The sequence below is a fragment of the Oryx dammah genome, unplaced genomic scaffold, assembly GCF_014754425.2.
Source record: "Oryx dammah isolate SB20612 unplaced genomic scaffold, SCBI_Odam_1.1 HiC_scaffold_5, whole genome shotgun sequence".
NCBI lineage: Eukaryota > Metazoa > Chordata > Mammalia > Artiodactyla > Bovidae > Oryx > Oryx dammah.
In genome coordinates, this window is record NW_024070189.1 from 43,620,152 (window position 1) to 43,627,146 (window position 6,995).

At 41.7% G+C, this 6,995-nt stretch overlaps 1 non-coding gene across 1 annotated transcript; it reads right to left on the minus strand.

The window, feature by feature from the left end:
• Nucleotides 1–6,566: 6,566 nt before the first annotated feature.
• Nucleotides 6,567–6,670, minus strand: LOC120864982. The gene has a single exon (XR_005721308.1). It is a non-coding gene; the product is annotated as a U6 spliceosomal RNA (small nuclear RNA).
• Nucleotides 6,671–6,995: the final 325 nt, after the last annotated feature.

Consider the following 6,995-nt stretch of genomic DNA (forward strand, 5'->3'; position numbering starts at 1 on the left):
CCTTGTGTCCTTAAAAAAATATATGAAGGAGAAATTACTATACCTATTGATCCTCTAAATAAGAACTGAGTAGACTAAGGAAAGAAGAAAGGAGGAGGGGAGCAGGGGGTGGGGGAGGTTAGTGGAGCTTGGCATTAAAGGAAATGAACCTGGAAAGACCATGTGATGGTGATCAGCATCATCCCTGACACTACAATGGACCCTGGAGCTTCCCTTGAAAAAGGCATCCACCTCCTCCCATCCCTTAGGGCATTAACCCACTGACCACCCAGTCTCATCTGGGTGAGCCCCTATACAGCCAATGCCACGGGAATTCCATACATTGTCCTTGTTCTAGGGAACCTCCACTGCACCCAGCCACTAGGAGGGTCAACTCTCTGGACCCTGAGACTTTACTCTGTCTCCACCCGACTTCCCTCACAAAGACAATCTCTTTCTCAACAGCTTGGGGTACTCATCATGGGCCTACAGATGAGAGAAAGGGGAAACCACAAATAGCTCGAAGAATGGTGCTACATGGTGGTGGGGAAGAAAAGCAACCCACACCCCAACTTAAGACACTCATTGAATGGAAATAGTAATTTTATATAGTTCAACATTTATTAACCGGAATATAGTGAATATATACAGCTGGTGAGTCATTCTTTCCAGACATAACTGTGAGTTCTCACAACAACTCCATGAGGAAGGTAAGAACACTATATCTATTTTACAGAAAATGAAACTGAGGCTCAAACTCACTTAGCTGTAAGTGAACTTGCAGGGCTGCACTTAATCTAGGTCCCTGCAAATCTACATCGTCTACATCCCTGAAGATAAGAAGAGTCTTAGGTTCTACTGTCCCCGTCCTCTCTCACAAAACACTTAACCTAGTGCTAGGAAGCTAGAAGATTCTCCAACATTTTATGTTTTGACCAATTAATCTAGATATTTCCCACTCAGAACTGGGGGAAAAAAAAAAACTGCTCTAAAAGTGTATCTCCATTTTCTCCATGCCGGTAGAACTCCTGGTGCAGCTGCCAGGAAGGAGGTGGGAGGCAGTGAATGTGCATCCACAGAAGAGATCATATTTCAGTCTTTTCATTTCACTTGACAGGAGAAATACTGATTAAGATCAGCTGCACATGTCACGAAAGGGTAACTGGGTTCTTCATTTCTTTCTTCACAGAAGCAGCCCCAACTGTACTCCAGGAGATAACTCTTCATGCATAAAATTACTAATAGACACCATCTATCTGATGAATGTCTTATCCTTAATAATTTATATCACTTGATCTATTTTCAAAGGTTAGTCTTACATTAAAATTACAATTCTGAATAGGTCAGCCTGTTATTTAAGGATAAATTATTTCACCCCTTCATGTTAGTATTGTGTTTAGTTAATGACGAGGTTTTTATTTTAGCCCCCAATGAAACCACAAAAGAAATTGCTTGTTTGACCTAGCCTCTCTCACCCTGAATCTTATTCCTTGATTCATGCTGACTCGCTGTTAGTAACCAGCCTGCACGTTTCAAGATACTAGTTTTCCCTTCTTGACCTCATGTTATTTTTCTACCTTTCCCTCCTCTCTTTATCTGGTCATCTCTCCCACGCGCCCTTCCATTCCCATTACCCCACCTTCCTAATCAAAGAACAACCCATTTCTGGGTCCTCTCACTGGACACACAGCCCTACCTTATCCCATCACTGGTCCATTTCATTCCAAAGGGGTAATACCAATAAAGATGTTCCACCTAGATTTCCCCAGGCTCTGACATATCACTCATTTAGAAAATAAGGATGGAGAGGTCTTGCAGTCAGTGGAAAGAAGACTAGAAAGAAGCTGGGTTGAGTCCTGTGAGATCCAGTCCAGTTGGTGAAACAATTCTAGTCCCTGTTTTCTCTGTGATGGAAAAGAAAACAGTTTTGTGGTCCGATAGGCCCAGGTTCAAACCCAACATCTCTTATTACTTAGCAGCCTGGCCTAGTAAAACATGAGAGTCAATTTCTTCTTTTATGAAATGAGGGTGGTCATACTTTACTCAGGACTTTTTTTAAGAGTTGACAAGTTAAAACAAGGAAAATATGCCATATAATGCAAACACAATGGGAAGCAATTTAAAAATGTTTGTTAAAAGAATTGTGGATGAGTGGATTTGATTAATAAATGACTATTATCAGACAAATAATTTTTCATGAAAAGTGTATTTGGTCAAGATGGGATGGCAAATTGCTTGTGTTGAATTGTGGTTAAGAGCACGTTTCCTTCAGATCCCACTTCATAACATGACCCACCATTTACCAGCTACACTACCTTTGACAGGTTGCTTAGCCCCCAGTTTTCTAATCTGTAAACATGACCAACACTTACTTCCTTGGGTTCACTGTGGCTTAAATGACAAAGTGCCTAGAAAAGACTTGGCACAGTGCTCAATGTAGAATTAAGCCCTTTATACACAGAAGGTGTCACTACTAAGATGAATAAAAGTAAAAAAAAAATGGAAGGTCTCAGTGGCCTCTACCTCAATGCACAATTAGAAACATTGAGAAAATGTTTTGTAACCAGAAGTATGTAAACACATGAGGGACTTTTTATTTCAATTATTATTAGGAAGAATAATGAACTGAGTAGATGACTGTTACCGGAACCAGTACAAACTCCACAAGGCCTTTCTTCAATTGGGATGTGTATATGCACACAAGTGCTTGAGAAAGGTATAGGACTCGCTTAATTAAAGGATAATTTCTGCTGTTGCTCTGAGCGTAGAGTCATAGAGAGGATGTTTAAAACAGAGGCTAAAGTAATGTGTGGAGAATTTAATTGATACTCTAAAGCCATTGATTGTAAATACGCTCAGGAGGTAGATAAGTTCACACTGTTTTATGGCAGGAGGGTTTTTTATTGGTAATTTCATGCAGTTGTGAAATTGGAAGGAGCACTGGGCCAGAGGTTTTCTATGTATTCAGCAGAGAGGGTTTCCCACTTCTCAATCTTGAGGAGTGACTCCCTCTGGGAGCCACTGGCCATGACCTTCCATTTTCTGGGTGAAGAGTTTTCTCTGAAGGGGACAAGAGAAGGAAACAAAGTTCTTCAGAAGGAGAGAGGGCCTGTGGGCTGTTTTCCCAAGCTTGTTCCCACATTCCCAAGGGTGTCCATGCCTATAAGCCTATGTTTCTTAGGGTTCTTTCAGATACTGACATCAGACATCCCCAGGGTAGCCACACTGGGGGAAAGGTGATCTTCCTGTGGTGAGTCACCATGAACTAACAAGACTCAAAACAGGGCATCAAAGGGGCTGGCCTCCTCCTCTTCATGCACAGGCTCCATTCCCACTTGTGCTCCGTCGCCCGCTCCCACTGCCTTCCCACTCTCTCCTTTATGCATTTCCGAATGCAGCTGTTCCATTGTCTCCCAGGAGACCAGCTCCTCTGCTCCTTCACAAAGGTGGCCAGGATAACTGCACCCAGATCCTAAGCTCAGGTTCAAAGACTCCAGAGTAATAACAAGAATGCTAGAGCTTTCCAGGGAATTTCCATAGAAGAGTCATAGGATGAGTACATATTCTAGTAGGTATCTACAGCACTGAGGCATGGAAGATACGATATTTTTAATTTCTAGAGATAAGGACCAACTACTGGCTAAATGTTAACAAATATAGAGAATGCTTACCCGTGGCTTCCTCCTTCCTCACCCTCAATGGTGCCAAGAGATATGTGTTGCTCCCAATCCGAAGACCATTTCCATGTGCATCAGAGCAGACGAGGACACAGGTGGAACTGACTCCCCAAGTTCTCCTCTACTAATGACTCAGTGTGGCCTCCCTCCTTTTCATGTTGAATTAAAGGGGGACCTTGCAGAGTGAACATTAAAGTGAAGATGAAAATACTCATACGATGTCGTCATGAGCTGGTTATTTCTGCCTTGTTCTAAAGCCAAAGACAGAAGCTGAGCATCTTACCATGGCAAATTATAGTCATCCCATGCAAAATAAATTGGATTAAATGCCACCTGCGTTGTTGATGGATTTTTATGACCCCTCTCTTCAGTGAGCATTGTTTGTAAAGTACTATCTCATAACTCTTTGGCCTCACAAGCCGAAGGCTCTCTTCCCATGCTGTAGCTAGCAAAACTGAGGCTCAGAGGATGGCATGGTTTCCCAAAGCCAGGCAATAAGTAAATGGCAGAGCTGATAACAAAATTCACAACTTCTCATTGATAATTCCATTGTCCTTTAGCTATATTCTTTCACTTCCCCATAGGCAAGCTATTTGTTATTTTTCCCTTTTCTTCTCCAGGGTGCCCTCCACCCTTCTCCATCCTGCTTTGTGTCCTGGGAGGATGACTTTACTGATTAATAAAGTGAGTTAGTGAGAGATACCAGCAAGAAATCAGAGAGTGAGATCAGAGTTTATTTTCTCAATTCCTTACTGCATTCCTTCCTCCAAACTCCTGTAGTTCCTTTCCTCCCTTGACCTTGCAGGGCTAAGAGTAGTACCATTTTTTGAACTCAGATGCTGCATCATCCTTGTTGGTTTCCCTTAGCCTTTGTCTCTATTTAACTCCCTTAGCCTTTTGGTGCATCCCATCCTTTTCCTGCCTATGATTCATCAGCAAACTAACAGCGTACCTTAATCTCCCCCATTGCTGTGTCACTGAGGCTTATGGAGATATTGGGTTTTTTTTATTTTTTTAAATTAATCTATTTTAATTGGAGGCTAATTACTTTATAATATTGTATTGGTTTTGCCATACATTGACATGAATCAGCCATAGGTGTACATGTGTTCCCCATCCTGAATCTCCCTCCCACCTCCCTCCCCATCCCATCCCTCTGGGTCATCCCAGTGCACCAGCCCTGAGCACCTGTCTCATGCATCAAACCTGGACTGGTGATCTGTTTCACATATGATAATATACATGTTTCAGTGCTAGTCTCTCAAATCATCCCACCCTCGCCTTCTCCCACAGAGTCCAAAAGACTGTTCTATACTTCTGTGTCTCTTTTGCTGTCTTACATATAGGGTCGTCATTACCATCTTTCTAAATTCCGTATATATGTGTGATGCTTTTGAACTGTGGTGTTGGAGAAGACTCTTGAGAGTCCCTTGGACTGCAAGGAGATCCAAGCAGTCCATCCTAAAGGAGACCAGTCCTGGGTGTTCATTGGAAGGACTGATGCTGAGGCTGAAACTCCAATACTTTGGCCACCTCATGAGAAGAGTTGACTCATTGGAAAAGACCTTGATGCTGGGAGGGACTGGGGGCAGGAGGAGAAGGGGATGACAGAAGATGAGATGTCTGGATGGCATCATCGACTCGATGCACATGAGTGTGGGTGAACTCCGGGAGTTGGTGATGGACAGGGAGGCCTGGAGTGCTGCAACTCATGGGGTTGCAAAGAGTCAGACATGACTGAGCGACCGAACTGAACTGAACTGATACTGTATTGGTGTTTTTCTTTCTGACTTACTTCACTCTGTATAATAGGCTCCAGTTTCTTCCACCTCATTAGAACTGATTCAAATGCAATCTTTTTAATGGCTGAGTAATATTCCATTGTGTATATGTACCACAGCTTTCTTATCTATTCGTCTGCCAATGAACAACAAGGTTGCTTCCATGTCCTGGCTATTGTAAACAGTGCTGCAATGAACATTGGGGTACACGTGTCTCTTTCAATTCTGGTTTTCTCAGTGTGTATGCCCAGCAGTGGGATTGCTGGGTCATAAGGCAGTTCTATTTCCAATTTTTAAGGAATCTCCACACTGTTCTCCATAGTGGCTGTACTGGTTTGCATTCCCACCAACAGTGTAAGCAGGTTCCCTTTTCTCCACACCCTCTCCAGCATTTATTGTTTGCAGACCTTTTAATAGCAGCCATTCTGACTGGTGTGAGATTGTGGTTTTGATTTGCATTTCTCTGATAATGGGTGATGTTGAGCATCTTTTCGTGTGTTTGTTAGCCATCTATATGTCTTCTTTGGAGAAATGTCTATTTAGTTCTTTGGCCCATTTTTTTATTGGGTCATTTATTTTTCTGGAATTGAGCTAAATGAGCTGCTTGTATATTTTTGAGATTAGTTATTTGTCAGTTGTTTCGTTTGTTATTATTTTCTCCCATTTTGAAGGCTGTCTTTTCACCTTGCTTATAGTTTCCTTCATTGTGCGAAAGCTTTTAAGTTTAATTAGGCCCCATTTGTTTATTTTTGCTTTTATTTCCATTACTCTAGGATGTGGGTCATAGAGGATCCTGCTGTGATTTATGTCAGAGAGTGTTTGTCTATGTTTCTTCTAGGAGTTTTATAGTTTCTAGTCTTACATTTAGATCTTTAATCCATTTTGAGTTTATTTTTGTGTACGGTGTTAGAAAGTGTTCTAGTTTCATTCTTTTACAAGTGGTTGACCAGTTTACCCAGCACCACTTGTTAAAGAGATTATCTTTTCTCCATTGTATATTCTTGCCTCCTTTGTCAAAGATAAGGTGTCCATAGGTGTGTGGATTTATCTCTGGGCTTTCTATTTTGTTCCATTGATCTATATTTCTGTCTTTATACCAGTACCATACTGTCCTGATGACTGTGGCTTAAAAAATATGGATCATTTCACAGATTTGCATGTAATCCTTGCACAGGGGCCATGCTAATCTCTGTATTGTTCCAATTCTAGTATATGTGCTGCCAAAGTAAGCACAGAGATATTGTTTTATTGTCTAAATAATAACGTTTGAGAGGAATAGATTTTACTTGCAACTCACTGTCCACAAATACTCTTTGGATCTTAGTCAAAAGGTACAAGTGTTTTTCCATACGGTATTCTGGTTTCTATCCATCCTACCAAAGGCAATGTCCTTTGTTGCTCTGAGTCTCAAGTAGGCAGTCTGGCAGCTGGAACTCAATGCCACAGTTCCCGTCTTTTCCATGTGGGATCACCCCTATTTCTTCACACAGGCATCTCAAAAGAAGACTTGATATTGAAAGGGGGCCATATATTGGGGGACATATGGGTAAAAAATTGG